Here is a 21,953-nt window from a genome sequence, read left to right on the forward strand (position 1 = left end):
TATCATGAAGCCCAATATGTCACAAAAAAACAATCTCAGAACCCGCTAGGATCCGTTGAAGCGTTCATGAGTTATTACCTCATAAAGGGACACTGGTCAGAATTGCAAAAAACGGCAAGGTCTTTAAGGTCAAAATAGGCTGGGTCATGAAGGGGTTAATTATTTTTCGATCTGGTGTTATAAAGTATTCTAATTTACTGAGATAATGACTTTTGGGTTTTCATTGGCTGTAAGCCATGATCATCAACAATAACAGTAATAAACACTTGAAATAGATCACTCTGTAATGACTCTATGTAATATATGAGCTTCACTTTTTGAAATGAAGAACTGAAATCAATGAACTTTTTGATGATATTCTAATTTTGTGAGAAGCTCCTGTATTTTATAAGCAATTGCAAGCTTTGCAGTACTGAGATTCTCGTAAATTTTTTTGCCTCAAACCAATCATCCTGGGAAAATTCGGCAAAGTCGGCAAATTGGAATTTTAGAAAATCTGCTCATCGCTAATTAAGACAGGTCCTAATGGTAAAAAATAAAGAAGGTTCCAGGACACCACTTTCCGGTCAGGGGATATGTTTCCAATTTGTATATTTCTACATGTTGATTTTTGCCAAAAAGAATTACAGCGATAGGGATGTTTTAAACATTTTCTTCTGTATTGATCCATTAATATGTGAGACACTACAGTTTGCTGAGACCTTATTCTTGGTGTATTGATTCGACCAACTCTCTGCATTATGAACTTCTGTCTACGCCTATACATTGAATGTATTGATCTGTGTGACAGCAAGAAAGATTTTATGCTCCATTGTCCATGCTGGGTTCACATAGAGTTTTCTGGTAAGCTGCTAAATAACTCTTAGTTCCTCTTTGCTGACTGATGCTCTTTCTCTGATGTCTTCCAGTGCTAGATATAATAATATCATACTATATCCTGTGTAGACGTTATGTAATTTTGATGAAGTAACAACCACTTTGGACAATGGAGCTTGGATAAAATGTAGTAATTTTCTCTCTACATAGAATAATTCTAGAGTACAAGTCTGCACATTATTCAGCTGCCAAGTTCTATTGTTGTCCTGGGGGCTGACAATTTATTATTTTATTATTTTACTGTTGTGTACATAATGTGACTGATTAGTCATCCCTTATTTTACTGTACAGGGTCTCAAAATCTGAAAAAGTAACTCTGTCTAATCATTTAGTGTGTAGAACATTGTAATCTAATAAGGGGTCCTGAACGGTTGATTTACTCACTGTTCTACAGAAGCCCATACCCATAGGGTAACAGTTGTCCAATACGGATAATTTCACCACTTTGGCCAATAAGTTTTAAGAATTGATATTCGAATGAGCGATCGTCATTGCCATGTGATCTACCGATGCTTCTCACAAAATTAGAATATCAATACAAAAAGTGAAACTCATATATTATATAGAGTCATTACAGAGTGATGTATTTCAAGTGTCTATTTCGGTTAATGTTGATGATTGTGGCTTACAGCCAATGAAAACACAAAAATCATTATCTCAGTAAATTAGAATAATTAACAAAAACACCTGCAAAGGCAGTTTAGTCTTAAATATTGGACAATCTGGTCACTTTTAAGAATTATGTACAATTGATTACCTGGCTTTTTGTCAGTTTTAGAAAATATCAAGATTTGCCTGCAGTCCCATCCAAAATAACTTTTGCACAGACTTAAGATTTTAATAACTAAAATTTTGGCAAATTGCTGAAAATAGTAAATGTGGCGCAAAATATTTGCCAAATCTTGCTACACATATTAGCCATCAAAATATTACAGAAGTGTTTCAGTCATGTGGAGTGCAGAGTTGATGGACACGTGTGTTAGGAGTCGAGTTTCCTCTGCTGCACAGGAGGAATCTCGATCCGTGTCTGCTGCGGTCTCCCATTCTGCATCGGCCGCAGTGGGGTCTGCTCAGCGGAGGCGTCGCTCCCAGCGTCTTGCTGGGACTGATTCTGTGCAGAGGGTTACTGCTGCCTTTTCTGGCTCTCCTGTTGTACCCTGCACTGATCTGCGGCGAGCAGGCTTCTCTGGGACTAAGTCCTTATTTTCACACACTGAGCATGCCCAGGGCAAGATCTCCCATTGGAGATCAAGGGTCACATGCTCAGGTACTGCAGCACATTCCATTGGTCCTCCAGGAAGGTCCTGAAAGGGCAAAACTTCGGTAGCAGCTTCCTGTGCTGCAACTATATAAACTGCGCATGACCGCACGGCCATGCGCTAGTATTGTCTTGTAAATATGTGTGTGTGTTGTGAGTGAAAGTCGCTCTTTAAATAACCCTCCCTATTGGATGACTGTTCGCGATAGGTGTATGTTTGCTATCTAGCGCCCGACTTATCCAACAGCACGTAACACACATTACAGCTACCAGTTGCTGTGTCCGCCAGTACGGCGCCGTGCGCTTGCTCTGCGCTTTCCTGACCCAAGCTTGGGGAGTTAGTGGCGTCCGTCAGTGCGGCACCGCAAGCACTCTTGTGCCTTTATATTATTATTTATGTTCCTCTGACACCCCAGTTGCGGTGTCGAGCGCATGGGGCCTTCTGAACTCAAATCCTCAGTCTCAGGTTTGAGATTAGTGACTCCTTGCTTGCGCTCTATGTGCGGTACCGCGGTCCTGTGACGCAACAGGGTCGCTTCCTTCACACAGGGTGAAGTTAACCCATGTGTGTATTCTTATAGTACCGCCATATAATCCGTCTTTACTAGCAGCAGGGTTTTTACCTGCACGGTGGACCTCGGACTGCGAACGCACCTAGTTTCATATCATCTTATACTTGGTGCGTTCCGCCAGTCCTTAACAACGTGTTAGACTTTTGCGTCCCTAAAAGAGAGCAATTAGTCATCCTCCTTTGTCTGTAATATTTCCCCTCATCTAATATTTGTCTGGAATATCTTCTCCAATGTTATATTTGTCTGGAATAACTCCTCTGATGTATTATTTTTTTGGAATACTTACTCTGATCTATTTTTTTGTCTGTCATACCACTTTAGGAGCAATCAAATTTAGTAAAACGATCTACACTTTTATCAGATTTTGCATTTTTATCAGTTGTTGTAAGTTTAATTGACACATTACACAAAACCTAATGTAAGGAGATGGACCAGCTGTCGTGTTTTCCCTGAAGACATCAATGCCGCTGTGGTATAGAATGCGAATAATGTTTTGTTCCTGATATGGTTCCTTGTGATAACAACTATTCATTTCTCTGTAGGCTACAGGACTAACTCACGGTCACAAGATGTCACTGTCTAGAACTAGGTGAAAGATTAAGTTTATCCAGCAGCAGTGAAACAGAGACAGTGTGAGAGTTTATACCAGCCCATTGTGGGGAGGAGATTTGGGAATCTCTGGTTATTGTGAGGAACAGGAAGTAGTGTCCAGTTAGTAAATGGTTCAGCTAATGAGAAAAGCAAGGAAACACCTCTGGTCTAAAGGCCCCTTCACATTTAGCGACGCTGCAGCGATACCGACAACGATCCGGATCGCTGCAGCGTCGCTGTTTGGTCGCTGGAGAGCTGTCACACAGACCGCTCTCCAGCGACCAACGATGCAGGTAACCAGGGTAAACATCGGGTAACTAAGCGCAGGGCCGCGCTTAGTAACCCGATGTTTACCCTGGTTACCATGCTAAAAGTAAAAAAAAACAAACACTAGATACTTACCTACAGCCGTCTGTCCTCCAGCGCTGCGCTCTGCTTCTCTGCACTCCTCCTGTACTGTCTGTGAGCCGGAAAGTAGAGCGGTGACGTCACCGCTCTGCTTTCTGGCTCACAGACAGTACAGGAGGAGTGCAGAGCACAGCGCTGGAGGACAGACAGCGGTAGGTAAGTATCTAGTGTTTGTTTTTTTTTACTTTTAGCATGGTAACCAGGGTAAACATCGGGTTACTAAGCGCGGCCCTGCGCTTAGTTACCCGATGTTTACCCTGGTTACCAGTGAAGACATCGCTGGATCGGTGTCACACACGCCGATCCAGCGATGTCTTCAGGGAGTCCAGCGACGAAATAAAGTTCTGGACTTTATTCAGCGACCAACGATCTCCCAGCAGGGGCCTGATCGTTGGTCGCTGTCACACATAACGATTTCATTAACGATATCGTTGCTACGTCACAAATAGCAACGATATCGTTAACAATATCGTTATGTGTGAAGGTACCTTAAGTGATCCCCACCGGAGTATGTGTTGAAAGAGGAGAACAGAGAAACAGACAGAGAAGGAAAGTTACTAAAGAAAGGAGTTTGAGTGGTGAGGTGACCATGGAATACCTCTAGTAGGTGAGTTGGGGTCGAGAACTCTGTCCAGCAACTTTGTGAGAGTTTATATGGGCCTCCAGAAAAGGAAAGTGTCAGCTTGGGAGCTGTGGGTCTGAGAAGAGACAATGCAGTGAGGCACATACAGTAAAGAAGTTTGTCACAGGCTCTTCATTTACATGGTTCCTAAAAAATGGGCTAAAGATAGTGGGCACAAGAAAAGAGCAGCCAAAGTGCCATAGCTGTGTAGGAAGCTTGTACGTCCCTAACTCTGCTAGGGAGAAGTTTCTTCAACTGTGATCTAAAAATGTTTGTTGAAGACATGCCACTGCTCTGTCAACCAAATGTCTTCATCTCCTGCTGTGCTTTGTTGATGACTAAAACGAACAGTAAAATTGAACTTGTTTTAATACACTGTTGTGGTCTCCCGTTCGTGGGGTGGCAGGAAATAACGGTCAATCTAAAAATGGTGAACCAGAGGAGTCAGGAAGTATCCACATTCATAGCAGTAGCACACACACCCGAAGCAGGCCCATGTTTTCTATAACGTGCTGGGGTGTCCCATGCAGAACACTTGCCCATATCTACTACCGTTACACTAACATTCTCCTCGACCCTTTAATTCTGATGAACGTGGTTCACACCAATTTATGGGTACCTTTTGCCAGGTTGCTTCTGTAGCCATCTTGTGTTTTCAGGATTCAACAAACCTAACTAGGCAATAAATTACCATTATCTTGTTATCACTGTTGAGGGATGTGTCTATGAGGATGGGCTGTGTATAATCACTTTAGGTAAAAGTTGGATTTTTAGCATAGTCCATGCCGTCAGTTAAAAGCCGTAGGCTACAAGTCTGCAGTCACACTTTGTGACTGAAGACTGGTGAATCCTCACATCGTGTGCACTGAGTGCTGTCAGGATTCTCTGGTACCTGTGTATGTATTCGATTTACATATATGTGGTCACGTTCCAACTAAACGTTCGAGGACTCACTCAATGCATTTTTATTGATCAAGACCAGACACGACTAGTCAGGTAGTGGCTGGAAGTAGGCAAATCACTTACTCCTGATAACATGAATGCCCATTCCCAGTGCCTACACCAGAGAATCCTGACATTGTGCAGGGCACGCGATGTGAGGGTTTACAAGTCTGCAGTCACACAAGGCCAGAGAATCCTTTTAAATGTAAAATAGTGTGGGCTTACTTGTAGTTTTTAATGATGGTTTCGGATGATTCAAGGAGCAAGCTTTTACAGCATCAGGGGAGACCCCTATGACATCCTCTGTATAATGTACACAACCCATTTATATCAACAAGACTCTTCAACAATATCAAATGCATGGGTTCACTCTTACTGCATTCGCAATCATAGGTAGATGAGAAATCAGTGATTGAAGTATATGAAAAGTTAATGTGATCATAATAAAGCTCAAACTTAAGTGTATTTCTACTATGGGAATTCTTAAGCAGCTTGAATGGTGGAGGCCCGTGAACAATCGCCCCTTTTTCCCCTTAATATAATCCAGCCCTTAGGTCTTGAGTAACTTTACACAAGCGATAAATACTGTATTGCTTAAGTCTGAATAATTATTTTTGTCTTCTACCAATGTGGTAGGAAAAATTTTAAATGATTGTTCATCTGTGTAATCTCATTTTAATCTTTAGAAATCGTTTGCTTAATGGAAATTTTAATTTGCACAAATTCAAAAATGCATTTTTACTAATTAAGGGGAACGCAACAAACTATTCTGCATTGTTTCATTAGTACAATTTTTTTATATAATGACTTTATAATCATGTCTGCTGTTGTAGAAATTTTTTTTTTATAGTTAATGGCTAGTTCTAGGATTTTAGTGTGATGTCAAAAAACAACTATAGCTTGTCTGTGAGTCATGCTTTCTACTTTCCCGCAGATTGTCTGAGACTAGACGTTGCAAAAGTGATTCGTTCCCACCTAGCATATTCATTTAGACTATTATATTTTAATGGAAGAATAAGATGCAAAAAAAAGCTATGGTAATGTAGAACATGAATTTCCTTTTTATTAATATAAAGATTTAGCAAAAAGGTTATCATGATGCAGAATGAACCACCTTAAAGAGAACCTGGCAGCTGATAGATGTTGCCCGATCCTTTGGCAGTATGTATCAGGCACTGGCCTGTATGCTTTGAACTTTTCTACAAAAAAAGCAGTTGGGGTCATACCATAGCCTATACCACTCATCTCATTTTTTCCCATTATGGCTTTTACGTGATACCCAGTGGGGTCTCTTTCTCCTATTCTGTCTCCTCACACAGGAATGTTCCAGAAGTGCCTTTCCCAGCCAATCACTGGGTGAGTTGGTTCACCCCTCCATCCAGTGATTGTTTGGGTGTGGAGTGAGCTTGCAATTTTTGCCATTACTTGGAAGTAGAGACCAGCAGTAAACTGGTAAGCAAATAAGCAGGAGCTACAGAGATCGGTAATGGTAACTATCACTTCTTTTGTTTCGTAAACCAGTTTCAGCCTTTTAATAAAAAACATATTATTATTATTATTCATTTTTATAGCGCCATTTATTCCATGGCGCTTTACATGTGAACGGGGCAAATATAGACAAGTACAATAAACATGAGTAAAACAAGGCACACACAAGTACAGGAGAGAGGTCCCTGCCCGCGAGGGCTCAAAGTCTACAGGGAATGGGTGAGGATACACTAGGTGAGGGTAGAGCTGGTCATGTGGCGGTTCAGCAGACTAAGGGTCACTGCAGGTTGTAGGCTTGTCAGAAGAGGTGGGTCTTCAGGTTCCTTCTGAAGGTTTCCGTGGTAGGTGAGAGCCTGATGTGTCACTCACCAACCCCATTACAGCCACTTGGGGTGCTGTCTAAGCTAGATATTCTAGTTCCAGCAAGATGTGCCCAATCACATGTTACCAACTTCTCAGGAGTGGACCGATTGGGCCAATTGTGTGTATCAAACCTTACCATGCAAAGAATTTGGGTGACATCTACAGATCTTCACAAGGCAGAAAGAAAAGGGCCTATTTTTTACTTCCAGAAATAGCGTCACCTTTCTGTTAGCTATGTCTGGTATTATAACTTAGTCGCAAGTGAATGGTGCTGATCTGCAGTTACACCTAATGCTATACTTCAGAGTCACAAATGGCCTCAATGAAAGTCCCAGTCAATTAAGATTAACCCCTTTGAGACGAAGCCCTTTTTCGTTTTTGTGTTTCTGTTTTTCACTCACCTTCTTCCCAGGGTCATAACTTGTTTATTTTTCTGTCAATATGGCCATGTGAGAGCATTGGTTTAACTATATCATGTACTCAACAATGGGAAATAAATTCCAAGTGCATTGAAATTGCAAAAAAGTGCAATTCCACAACGGTTTTTTGGATTTTTTTTGCCATGTTTACCAAATGCTAAAACTGATCGGCCATTATAATTCTCTAGGTCATTATGAGTTCATAGACACCAAACATGTCTAGGTTCGTTTTTATTTAAGTCGTGAAAAAAAATCCAAACTTTGTTAAATAGAAAAAAAATTGCACCATTTTTCGATACCCGTAGCTTCTCCATTTTTTTGTGGTCTCGAGTTGGGTGAGGATTTATTTTTTCCGAGCCGAGCTGATATTTTTATTGATACCATTTTGGTGCAGATACTATCTTTTGATCTCCTGTTATTGCATTTTAATGCAATGTCGTGGCGACCAAAAAACTTAATTCTATTGTTTTAACTTTTTTTCTCGCTACGCTGTTTAGCGATCAGGTTAATCGTTTTTTTTAATCGTTTTTTATAGATAGATCGGGCGACTCTGAATGCGGTGATACAAAATATGTGTATGTTTGATTTTTTTAATTGTTTTATTTTGAATTTGGCGAAAGGGGGTGATTTGAACTTTTATATACTGTATATATTTTTTATAATTTTTTAAAGCTTTTTTTACTTTTGACATGCTTCAATAGTCTCCATGGGAGACTAGAAGATGCCATTGTCAGATCGGCTCTGCTATATACAGGTGATGATCAGATCACCTATATTTAGCTGAACACAAACTTGTTGATCCCGACCTATGGTCTCCAGTCATTTCTGTAGCAGTAGCCTGATCCGGTCCCATGGACAGGGAGGTTACAAGGACTCTCAAACTCCAAGTGAGTAAGGCAAAGACTCCAGAGCACAACACCCTACACCACATTGACTCTTGTTTAGAAGAGGGGCTTCAGAGCAAAGAGAACTTAGTTCTAGCCCCCAGCAAACCGGCTCTATACCCGCTTCATTTGCGTAGGTTTTCTCCAGGTTCTCCGGTTTCCTCCCTCACTCCAAAAGACATCCTGATAGAAAATTGTTTGTAAAGCACTGCAGAATATGATGGTGCCATATAAACGAAGCACAATAAATAATAATAATACAACGATTCTAAGACAAAATTATTTTCCTCGTTAGACATCGATATCAGATGTTTGAATGGTTCCGACAGTTGGTTTCTATACTATGCCTAGGTCTGAACCCCAGTGGTGGTGCATGATTAGGGGGTTCTCCTTTTTGTGTTTTTATACTTTTTCATGCACGAAGCATAACAATGTTTATCAGTTTTGTATGCAGCGTGCCTTTAAGACATCACTATACATACTCTTTAATTTACTTGTTCCTGAAGATATGTGCAAAAAAAACCTTAAAATAAAAATAAGTTATTTTTTCTTATTACCTGTCTTGAGAAATAAAAAAATTTCCATGTTCTTGAATGTGTAGATTTCTGTAACATTACAGAACGCTGAGACATTTACTTTAAATCATAAAAGGCACAATTCAATAACATTAAATATTGCACTTGAAGGGAATTGGAGATAGACGAAAACTCATTCTGTTTCTGTTTATGCTTCTTTGTTGTTCTGTATAAGAAGGTTTTTTTTTTTTAACAAACCCAATTGATATTCATAGATAACAGATCAAGTGCTGAATTTAGATACAAGTTTAACGTTTTGGGAAAGAAAAAGAATAATTGTTCCTGACTGTATGCGGGTATTACCTGGGGACCCAGCCCACTATGTTTCTGTTATATCACTTTTAACTTTTTTTGTTTCTGATGACAACAAGCTTTAGCGGTATAACAAAAATTGCAATTAAAAATGTAATATCTGTGACTATTCATACAGTAAGTAATGTTTAAGAATCCTGTGCTAGGCTGACTTCACATTTGTGATGTGATTTTCATTTTACAGAAAAACGAAAGTCACCCCTTTTTGCCAAATATGTTATATAATGGACATCATTAGTGCGCAAGGGACCCCTTTCACTTATAATGGAGTCTATTATTTAGATAAGAAGTGATAGAAGTGTTGGACACACCAGCAATTCTGTTGTTGCACACTTGTCTTAGGTTCGGGCTCTCCTCCCTTCACCTCAGTCCGCTGCCCTTTGTTGTGCTCCACGTTGAGCTTTGCAGGTCGCCGAGCTTGTAACATCATCTCATTAGGCCGTCTAAAGCCCAACCTACTAAGCCGCCGCACAACCAGCTCTATCCTCTCCTAGTGTATCCTCACCCATCCACTGCAGTCTGTGAGCCCGCGCAGGCAGGGTTCTCCATCCTTATGTACCTGTGTGCCTTGTTTTTTGCTCATGTTTAATGTATTTGTCTATATTTACCGCTTTTTCACATGCAAAGCGCCATGGAATAAATGGCGCTATAAAAATGTATAATAATAATAATTAGGACATACACTTGTGTCTTAGGATTGTTATTAAAGACTTAGTTTAAAGCTCTCCTCCTCCTGTGCACACCCTGTTACTGGCTGCTATTCTTGCTGCCATGCTGTCTTCGTTGCTTCCATCCTGCTGTTCCCAATATTCTTGAGGGATCGCTTCTTTTCTCTCCACATGTCATACTGCCAGCTGCACCGACACTTGGGCAGGTGCACACACCCAGACCTGGGGCTTAGTGGGTCCACTTCATCATGTGAATAGTAACATCTGTAAGTAGTCTCCACACGACAAAGGAGCACCTTCTTGGTCATTCAATAGTGGTGCCATCTGTTGCAATGGTCAAAACCTATCGGAGACCCAAAACTATGCATACAAAAACAAAAATAAGACAGTCCAAAGACTTTTTTAATAACACGGGTAAGTATTTAGACACATATTTGTCTAAATGAGAGGTTCATTAAATGAGTTGTCCTGTCGAAAATTGTACAGTATAATCAAATATCAAATATCAAACTGAGCATTTACTCGCCTTCCCTAGGTCCTTTCCTGTCTTTCCGCTGCTACTCTAGTCTTTGTTGATCAGCTGCATCTGTGATGTCTCGTCTACAACACTAACCACTGCAGTCAATTATCGGGGGATGTTCTTTTGTAGATAGGCACAGTGATTGGCTGCAGTGTTATCAATACATTAACAAAGACTGGAGCAGTAGTGGAGCGGCAGTGCTGGAATCGAAGAAGCTAAGGTTATTATTATTATTTATTATTATTATTTATTATTATAGCGCCATTTATTCCATGGCGCTTTACATGTGAGGAGGGGTATACATAATAAAACAAGTACAATAATCTTGAAAAATACAAGTCACAACTGGTACAGGAGGAGAGAGGACCCTGCCCGCGAGGGCTCACAATCTACAAGGGATGGGTGAGGATACAGTAGGTGAGGGTAGAGCTGGCCGTGCAGCGGTTTGGTCAATCGGTGGTTACTGCAGGTTGTAGGCTTGTCGGAAGAGGTGGGTCTTCAGGTTCTTTTTGAAGGTTTCGATGGTAGGCGAGAGTCTGATATGTTGTGGTAGAGCATTCCAGAGTAGGGGGGATGCACGAGAGAAATCTTGTATGCGATTGTGGGAAGAGGAGATAATAGGGGAGTAGAGAAGGAGATCTTGTGAGGATCGGAGGTTGCGTGCAGGAAAGTACCGGGAGACGAGGTCACAGATGTATGGAGGAGACAGGTTGTGGATGGCTTTATATGTCATGGTTAGGCTTTTGTACTGGAGTCTCTGGGTGATGGGGAGCCAGTGCAGGGATTGACAGAGGGGAGAGGCCGGGGAATAGCGGGGGGACAGGTGTTATTTTATAAGTCTGCAAGCCTATCGATTAATACAATTTGTTGCAGGAAAGCCTCTTTAAGAGACTTGAACATGCAAAACCAAGATGGCTTGTCTCATCCCTACAACCCTTTATTCACAACCTTTTAGGGCTTATGGGCATCATATCGAGAATTCCCCTCCTGAATTCCTATCTATGTCCTAAGACAGGCAAAGGTCTACTCTAATGAACCAAGCCTGTCCATGGTTGGCCATGCAAACCTGCTAGACATTGTCAGTCATCAGTGATCACTTGATTAAGGTCACATTATTACTGGTACAGTTTCTATTGGAATGGGGGTTATTGAATGAGAAAATCCCTTTATTTATTTTTAAAAGAGTCTGCCTTGAATATTTTTTTCATTAATTATACTCATCTACCGCCACCTTCTCTGACATCCAGCACCGTTCTGATCATCTCTGGAGTTATGTCACTGCTATTCAGACTTTCCGGCTCACTTTAGGCTCTATGCATCGGCCAGAGTTCTCTTTACAATTTAAGCTTTTGGAGACTCCTTCTGCGGCCTCATAGGTATACTTCCCGGTCACGCTGCGTATCCAGCAGTAAATTACTGGATTCAAATATTTATTCTGTAATTGCACCAAGCAAGGGTCTGCTTACATTGCCAACCAGTTTCACTGACCAACCATTGACCAATAAACCAATAAACCACTTACGAACATTTAATGGCCTGTTTATACAAACTGCAGTAAATGATGTGCAATGGTCTATCTGTAATAGATTGTACAACACACTTAGGCTGCCATTGTTCTTGGCAATGTGAGTTGCTCGTTCATCAGGTGATCAGCAACCTTTTTACACTGAAAGACTATGTGTGAAGAACACTTGTTCAATGACTATCTTTCAGTGTACAGTGTAGCTTTACTTGCAGAAAGATAAAGTGATTAGTACCCCCTTATTATGTAAAGTGCCATCCCTTAGTGTATATGGTCTTCTCTTATTATATAATATCCTCTTTTATTGTGCATTGTTATGTATAGAACCGTTCTTTAGTATATAGGGTCTTCTCTTCTTCTGTAGAACGCGGTCTCATAGTATATAGGGTCTTTGCTTGTTATATATAATGTAAAGCCATTCCTTATTACATAATATCCTTTATTGTTATGTATAGCGCTGTCCTTTACTACATAGTATCCTCTATTGTTATGTATAGCGCTGTCCCTTATTACATAATAATCTCCTTTGTTATGTATAGTGCCATCCTTTAGTATATATAGGTTTCTCTTGTTATGAATAACACCATCCCTCATTGCATAATATTCTCTATACTTATGTATAGCACCATTTCTCGTAACCCAAAGATTTAAAAATATTTGCTCTAATCCAATTTATCTACGTATATCATCATATATATTACTGCAAATGTATGAATTTCAGGATATATAGCTCTATAGAAAAACAGACATGGATGCTTTAGTAATATATATGATATTGCTACACAATTGATATCTTATCTCTATGAAAAGTTAAAAAAAAAAAGTCGGGAAACCGCCAGGAGTAATTCTAGACTTAGAGCTTTTTCTGTGGATTTTCAGCAACTATTGAAATTACGTGGAAAACAAAATCTGAGATAAGAGTGCGAGTCTTTCTATAAAAATGAGTCACAATTTACCCGTTTTCTCATCCATTATCCTCTTTAGATATGTTATTGGGGGGTGGCGCGCCTGATCTCGACTTGGTTCCACCGAGAAAACCTATTTTTAGGCTCCTAATGAAGAAAATATTCTCATTTCTATCAGTAGAACCCAGTTGCTATTTTATGTCTACCCGAAAGAAAAACACGATGAGATGCAAACAGGTGGAGATTTTACAACACAAAAGAGCAGAACCCGCGTGGTTGAGCCGAGATAGGCATTTTTTTCCGGATGCTAAGCCTTGAAGTGATTGCGGAGTTCATACGGAGACTGTTTATTTATTTGCTACTTATAAACAAACATGTACAAATGATTTTTTGTCATTTTTATTACTTATTTTTTTCATGTTTTATTGCCAAAGGCTTATTTAGAAGATTTGAAAGCATTGGCGGTACTTGTGCCATATTACTGTTCGTGTGACGTGGTGATTTCAGGCTTTGATTTATCATTTTCAGTAATGCATTTTAGAAAGTCTAATGCATTCCAGTATATAACATCTGTCACTGGTGGCCAACCCAGAGGGAGAACAGCAAATTACTGCAAACATACTAATTGCTGATGAAAAGCAGAAGGAAATTGAAATAAACCCTAAATATTACATATAAATATTGGAGCAGAAACTGGAATGGTGATAAATTATTTCAAAGGGAGTGCATAGCATTAGTGACATTTTTTCCCATTTCTAGCAGGATATTTCTCAATTTTTGGGGGAGGTTGATTTGCTGAGCTTGCAGTACCACTTCCCACCATGGCCATTGGTAAATAGACTGTATAGACAACAATGCAACAGTGTCTCCACCTTCAACTACAGACCAAACTTTTACACAGTCACTATATTAATGCTTAAGCTACGGCTTTACTTTATATGGGCTAACTCTGGTGACATCACATTTGTGACTTATACTTATCGCCAATCATAGTATATGGTATAAATGATGAGGTATGTGCTAAGGGTCGAGTTCCCACCTCTGCACAGGGGGAATCTCGGGCCATCTCCGCTGCAGTCTCCCATTCTTCTCCTGCCACAGTGGAGCCTGCTCAGCGGAGACGTCGGTCCCAGCGTCTCGCTCAGTGTGACTCTGTGCAAAGTGTTTTTCAGCTTCTGCCATTGAAACCAGTGCTGGGCAGCGGCGAGCAGATGCTTTTGGGACTAAGTCCTGCTTTTTCCCTTCTGAGCACTCCCAGGGTAAGATCTCTCATTGAAGGTCGAGGGTCACATGCTTAGATACTGCAGCAAAGCCCATTGGTTCTCCAGGAAGGTCCTGAAGGTGCTCAGGCTCTGTGTGCAGCCTCTCATTGGTCCTTCTAGGAAGGTCCTGTACTTGCTGCAGCTATAAAAGGCTAGCATCAAATCTAAGTCATGTACTTTGCGCCAGTGTGGTTACGATTGTATGTGTTCAGGGACCTGGCTGAAATAAGCCCCTAGAATACCGGCACCTCCGGTGAAGAGATTGTGTGTGTGGATTCAGGGCCCTGGCTGAAATAAGCCCTAGAATACCGGCTTCTCCGGTGTGGAGATTGTACGAGTGCGTAACCACAAACTGCTATCTGCTCGGCAGTCGCTGTGTACTCCTGTGAGGTTAACAGGACACAGTGCTTTCTTTAGGCAACTCTGTGAAGTAACAGAGTTTGCTTCTACCGCCATATAGGGCCGCCATTTGCCAGCAGCAGGTTCTTTCCTGCACGGTGGACCCCGGGCTGCGAACGCACCAAATAACATCTCTCTCTATTTACTCGGTGCATTCCGCCAGCCCTAACAGTATGTAAGGCCTTGGTATAAATGCCAAAGATGCCAAGCTAGGTGTTGACATATACCAAAAAAGTGCTATTTTATTTTATATATCAGCAGTATATTTTTTTCACTGCATTGAAAAGTGTAGTTAACTATAAGTTTTAATACATAGAATCCAACAAAACAATGGATAAGGGAATCCATGCAGTTGCGGACATCGGAACGGTATGATGGGGCATATACACCCTGGCAATTTCTATTTTTCATGATTAATTTTATTATTGAACAACTCCAAAAAGTTGGTCAATCCAAAAAGTTAATATACTGGAAACCTGGATATTTAAGAAAATAAAATTGAGGCTTTGTCTTTCTTAATAGAATATCTCTGTGTGCAGAATTATTATGCAACTAACTGAAAAATGTAAATTTTACATCTCAGTGGTTTATTTTCATCTGTTATTGCTAGAATAAGAACCAAACAGCTCAAAATTTGCGAAAATACATTTCCGGCATTTCCAAAATAATCTCAGTGACTAATATAGTAATATAGCCACCTTTCTTTTCAATAACAGTGATAAGCTCCATCCATGGAGTTTCTTCATCTATTGGCGATCAACTTTTTGGGTAGCACCAACCACCACCCCTCAGACACTGCGCATTGAGGTGACTGTTCTCCTTCACAGTAAATCTCTCATTTAAGAAGGGCCCGCAAGTTTTTAGTAGGGTTTCTGTATTATTATTCTTCATCCTTAACTCCTTAATTAGCAGTTGAGCAGTGCTGCAATGGAGCATTGTCCTGCAGAAAGACCATAGTTTTCTTGAAAGACGCAGACTTTTCCCTGTGCCACTGCTTGAAGAAAGTGTCTTATAAAAACTAGCAGTAGGTTTGGGAGCTGATTGTGAGTCGATATTCAACCTGAAAAGGTCCAGCTAGCTCATCCTTAATAATCCTAGCCCATAGCAATACCCTGTCACCACCTTGCTGGCATCTGAGTGGAAGTGAAGGTCTGTGCCCATTACTGATCCAACCACAGGCCCATCCATCTGGTCCTACAAGAGTTGCTCTCATTTCATCAGTTCATAATACCTTTGGAAAATTAGCCTTCCTATATGTCTTGTCCAAGTCTTGACATTTCCACTCCTGTGCCTTGTTCAGTGGTTGGCGAGTTTCAGCCTAACTACCTCGGCCATGTCTCTCCGCACTGAACACCTTTTTCTTCTGTGTCTTGCTCAGTTGTTGCCGGGTATCCATCTCCCTTACATTAACCATGTCTCTGATAACTCAATACCTAGAACTTCTGTGGTTTGCTCAGTGGTGATCATGTTTCAGCCTGCTCACCTCGACCATGTCTCTGAGCAATGAACACCTAGTACTTCTGTGTCTTGCTCAGTGGTGGTTGAGTTCAGCCTCCTTAACGTTGGCCATATCTCTGAGCACTGAACACCTTGTTCTTCTGTGTCTTGCTCAGTAGTGGTCATGTTTCATTCTCCTGAGTCCTCACCTCAAACGTGTCTGTATCTTCCTCAGGGGTGGTCAGGCTCAGCCTCTTCAGCTCGACTGTGTCTCTGAACACTAAACACCTTGTACTTCTGGCCTCCAGGGAAATTACAGTTCTGGACTGACAGAATAATGAAGGATAATGGCTTCCCGGTCACTTCACATTTGATTTTTCACAAACCTTTGTCAGTTAATGTGCGTTGTTTTCCTCAAAACCTTTGATGATTCTGTGATCGTGCCCCAATATCTTAGTAATTTCTGGAATTGCATCCTCTGTAAGACGTAACAATCTTTGACTTTTCAGAGTCAGTTAAATCTCTTTTTTTGGCCCATTCTGAGAAAAACAAGCTGCCTAATAATTCTGCACACCTTGATAATCGGCGTTATATCCTTAGGCCTTCATCCCGTATTACAAAATACACATCACCTGACCTGCTTCTCCCAATAAACATTGACATTTATGGAGCTTGGAGATGGAAACTCTGCCTAAAAATGTTCAAAATACTCACTTCCTGATAATTCTGCACATTGCATTTTCTTGCCATATTAATAGAGCCTCCAGAAGTCAATGCAGAGACGTGTCATCCAATATTGCATCTGATGTATTGGTCACGGTAATTTCTATCAAAGATTTACTGTAGGTCAAATATTATTATTATTTATTATTATAGCACCATTTATTCCATGGCGCTTTACATGTGAGGAGGGGTATACATATTAACTTCAAGTCGCGGCCCTTTTTCATTTTTGCGTTTTCATTTTTCGCTCCCCTCCTTCCCTGAGCCATAACTTTTTTATTTTTCTGTCAATATGGTCATGTGAGGGCTTATTTTTTGCGGGACAAGTTGTACTTTTGAAAGACACCATTGGTTTTACCATGTCTTTTACTAGAAAACAGGAAAAAAATTCCAAGTGCGGTGAAATTGCAAAAAAAGTGCAATCCCACACTTGTTTTTTGTTTGGCTTTTTTGCTAGGTTCACTAAATGCTAAAACTAACCTGTTTATCTAGGTCATTACGAGTTCATAGACACCTAACATGACTAGGTTATTTTTTATCTAAGTGGTGAAAAAAAATTCCAAATTTTGCTAAAAAAAAAAAAAAAATTGCGCCATTTTCCGATACCCGTAGCGTCTCCATTTTTCGTGATCTGGGGTATGGTGAGGGCTTATTTTTTGCGTGCCGAGCTGATGTTTTTAATGATACCATTTTTGCGCAGATACGTTCTTTTGCTCGCCCGTTATTGCATTTTAATGCAATGTCGCGGCGACCAAAAAACGTAATTCTGGCGTTTCGGATTTTTTTCTCGCTACGCCGTTTAGCAATCAGGTTAATGCTTTTTTTTATTTGATAGATCGGGCGATTCTGAACACGGCGATACCAAATACGTGTAGGTTTTTTTTTTTTTTAATTGTTTTATTTAGGATGGGGCGAAAGGGGGGAGATTTAAACTTTTATATTTTTTATATTTTTTTCATATTTTTAAAAACATTTTTTTTTACTTGTGCCATGCTTCAATAGCCTCCATGGGAGGCTAGAAGCTGGCATAGCCTGATCGGCTCTGCTACATAGCAGCGATCATCAGATTGCTGCTATGTAGCAGAAATGCAGGTGTGCTGTGAGCGCCGACCACAGGGGGGCGCTCAGAGCAGACCTGCATCAGTAACCATAGAGGTCTCAAGGACCTCTATGGTTACCTTCCTGATGCATCGCCGACCCCCGATCATGTGACGGGGGTCGGCGATGACGTCATATCCGGCCGCCCGGCCGGATGCGGTAGTTAAATGCCGCTGTCTGTGTTTGACAGCGGCATTTAACAGGTTAATAGCGGCGGGTGAATAGCGATTTCACCCGCCGCTATTGCGCGCACATGTCAGCTGTACAAAACAGCTGACATGTCGCGACTTTGATGTGGGCTCACCGCCGGAGCCCACATCAAAGGGGGAGACACGATATGAGCAGTACATGTACTGCTCATGTCATGAAGGGGTTAAAAACAAGTACAATAATCTTGAACAATACAAGTCACAACTGGCACAGGAGGAGAGAGGACCCTGCCCGCGAGAGCTCACAATCTACAAGGGACGGGTGAGAATACAGTAGGTGAGGATAGAGCTGGTCGTGCAGCGGTTTGGTCGATCGGTGGTTACTGCAGGTTGTAAGCTTGTCAGAAGAGGTGGGTCTTCAGGTTCTTTTTGAAGGTTTCGATGGTAGGTGAGAGTCTGATGTGTTGTGGTAGAGAGTTCCAGAGTAGGGGTGATGCGCGAGAGAAATCTTGTATGCGGTTGTGGGAAGAGGAGATAAGAGGGGAGTAGAGAAGGAGATCTTGTGAGGATCGGCGGTTGCGTGCAGGAAAGTACCGGGAGACGAGGTCACAGATGTATGGAGGAGACAGGTTGTGGATGGCTTTGTACGTCATGGTTAGGCTTTTGTACTGGAGTCTCAGGGTAATGGGGAGCCAGTGAAGGGATTGACAGAGGGGAGAGGCCAGGGAATAGCGGGGGGACAGGTAGATTAGTCGGGCAGATTAGAATAGATTGGAGGGGTGAAAGAGTGTTAGAGGGGAGGCCACAGAGCAGGAGGTTACAGTAGTTGAGGCGTGAGATGATGAGGGCATGGAATAGGGTTTTTGCAGATTCTTGGTTCAGGAATGTACGGATCCGTGAAATATTTTTGAGTTGAAGGTGGCAGGAAGTGGAAAGGGCTTGGATATGTGGTTTGAAGGAGAGATCAGTGTCAAGGATTACCCCAAGACAGCGAGCTTGTGGGACTGGAGAGAGTCGGCAGCCGTTTACTGTAATAGATAGGTTCGTTGGGGGGGTCGCGTGAGATGGGGGAAAGATGATGAATTCTGTTTTGTCCATGTTAAGTTTTAGAAATCTAGTGGAGAAGAAGGATGAAATAGCGGACAGACATTGAGGGATTCTGGTTAGTAGAATGGTGATATCTGGTCCAGAGATGTAGGTCTGTGTGTCGTCAGCATATAGATGATACTGAAAACTGTGAGAGTCTATGAGCTGTCCCAGGCCAAAGGTGTAGATGGAAAAGAGCAGGGGCCCTAGGACTGAACCTTGCAGGACTCCGACAGATAGGGGTCGAGGTGAGGAGGAGGTGTGTGAGTAGGAGACGCTGAATGTCCGGTCAGTTAGGTATGACGAGATCCATGATAGGGCCAAGTCTGTGATGCCAAGGGATGAGAGGGTCCGCTGCAACAGGGAATGGTCCATTGTGTCAAAGGCAGAGGACAGGTCCAGGAGGAGGAGGACAGAGTAGTGTCGCTTGCTCTTGGCAGTTAATAGGTAATTGGTGACCTTAGTTAAGGCAGTTTCAGTGGAGTAGTGTAGCCGGAAGCCGGATTGTAAGCGGTCGAAGAGAGAGCAGGAAGATAGATGGGAGGACAGTTCAAGATGGACATGTTGTTTCAGTAGTTTTGAGGGATAGGGAAGAAGTGATATAGGGCGATAGCTACTGTAGATATAGAGGATGGATCAAGAGAGGGCTTTTTGAGGATAGGTGTGATGGAGGCATGTTTAAAGCTTGAGGGGAAAACACCAGTTGTTAGTGATAGATTGAAGAGATAGGTTAGGGTTGAGATAAAGACTATGGCGAGGTTTGGGATGAAGTGGGATGGGATCGGGTCAAGTGCACAGGTGGTGAGATGCGATCTTGAGAGTATTGTATATTGGTAAATATGGTATTTTGCTCTCATAAAGTTATGTAACATTGCAATACGATTTAGTTTATTTTTACAATTTTGTAAATGAAAGCACTACCCTTAATTTGCAGAAAGTGCATGTATGATTTCAGCCATGTGTTTTTGTGCTATGCAGAAGTACATACCAATGCAATGTGCTTGTCATGCACAATACATACCATAAATTATCATGCAACCTTAGTTTTTGGATGATTTCACACATCCAGCATTCACAGACTGTAATGTCCTGACTGGTTGTGGGTCTCCTGACTGGAACTGAATAGCCTCAAAGGAATGTATGAGTCTGTTGAGTTTAGGTCAGGAGCAGGAGATTCACAGCCGGTTCAGACATTGCGGTTTGTACTTGGACTGTGAATGTTGGATTTATTAATTCCACCTTATATAGTTGTCCATGGGATTTATCTGACATTGCAAGTCTGCTCTCGTCACTTGAATGAGATGAAATGAACACTGTTACGTTTGTCACGGCCACGGGTTCAAAAAAGCTACCTTGGACAGACTTGACACAAGCCACTCCATCTGGCAGATACAAGAGGAACCCCCAAACATCACTCTTTAACCACTCTACAGGAATATCGTCTTACAACAGGGTCCAATGGACTGCTTCCACAGAAGGGCTGCTGTACAAAAGAGCGAACCAGAGGCTGGAAGGTTTGTCAAGTGGGGTCAAAGCTAAGAGATCACGTCAGGAACAGGATCATAAAACAAGAGGATAGTCAAAATTCATGCTGAGGTTAAAAAACATGAGGGGACAAATCAGGAAACCAACACAATCAATGATTAGCACAAATTAGGTAGCAAAACTAATTGACTGGCAGTGGAAGTCAAAAGCCCCAAGGTTTAAATAGGTAACAGCTCCGCCCAGGGCTTTCAGAAAGGAGCAGCCAAAACCAGACAATCCCATAGATCCCTGATCCCGTGGCACCAAGAGTCTCAGGAATAAAACAGGACTGATGATGCGAAGGCAATAAAGGTGGGGTGTCGCCTGGTGGCCGAGCCGACACAGATTCTACAAATTCTAGACACTGGGTTTAATGCTCGCTAGTGGCAGACTCAAATGATCAAACAATCAAAATGATCAAAATGATGTTATGTTATATTTGATCAAAATGATCAAATATAACAGAAACCATGGAAAGTCTACTTCTAAAGCAGATAGATGAAGCTGCAACCCATAATGAGGTCCTGGTAATGGGGGACTTTAACTACCCGGATATTAACTGGGAAACAGAAACCTGTGAAACCCATAAAGGCAACAGGTTTCTGCTAATAACCAAGAAAAATTATCTTTCACAATTGGTGCAGAATCCAACCAGAGGAGCAGCACTTTTAGATCTAATACTATCTAATAGACCTGACAGAATAACAAATCTGCAGGTGGTCGGGCATCTAGGAAATAGCGACCACAATATTGTGCAGTTTCACCTGTCTTTCACTAGGGGGACTTGTCAGGGAGTCACAAAAACACTGAACTTTAGGAAGGCAAAGTTTGACCAGCTTAGAGATGCCCTTAATCTGGTAGACTGGGACAATATCCTCAGAAATAAGAATACAGATAATAAATGGGAAATGTTTAAGAACATCCTAAATAGGCACTGTAAGCGGTTTATACCTTGTAGGAATAAAAGGACTAGAAATAGGAAAAATCCAATGTGGCTAAACAAAGAAGTAAGACAGGCAATTAACAGTAAAAAGAAAGCATTTGCACTACTAAAGCAGGATGGCACCATTGAAGCTCTAAAAAACTATAGGGAGAAAAATACTTTATCTAAAAAACTAATTAAAGCTGCCAAAAAGGAAACAGAGAAGCACATTGCTAAGGAGAGTAAAACTAATCCCAAACTGTTCTTTAACTATATCAATAGTAAAAGAATAAAAACTGAAAATGTAGGCCCCTTAAAAAATAGTGAGGAAAGAATGGTTGTAGATGACGAGGAAAAAGCTAACATATTAAACACCTTCTTCTCCACGGTATTCACGGTGGAAAATGAAATGCTAGGTGAAATCCCAA

General features: G+C 41.4%; 1 protein-coding gene across 1 annotated transcript in view; it reads left to right on the top strand.

Annotated features, from left to right (window-relative positions):
- The window catches only part of CNTN5 (contactin 5), a 2,082,395-nt gene that overhangs the window by 118,843 nt on the left and 1,941,599 nt on the right, over nt 1-21,953 (top strand). The gene's annotated exons all lie outside the window — the stretch shown is intronic.

This window comes from Ranitomeya imitator, chromosome 3, assembly GCF_032444005.1.
Source record: "Ranitomeya imitator isolate aRanImi1 chromosome 3, aRanImi1.pri, whole genome shotgun sequence".
NCBI lineage: Eukaryota > Metazoa > Chordata > Amphibia > Anura > Dendrobatidae > Ranitomeya > Ranitomeya imitator.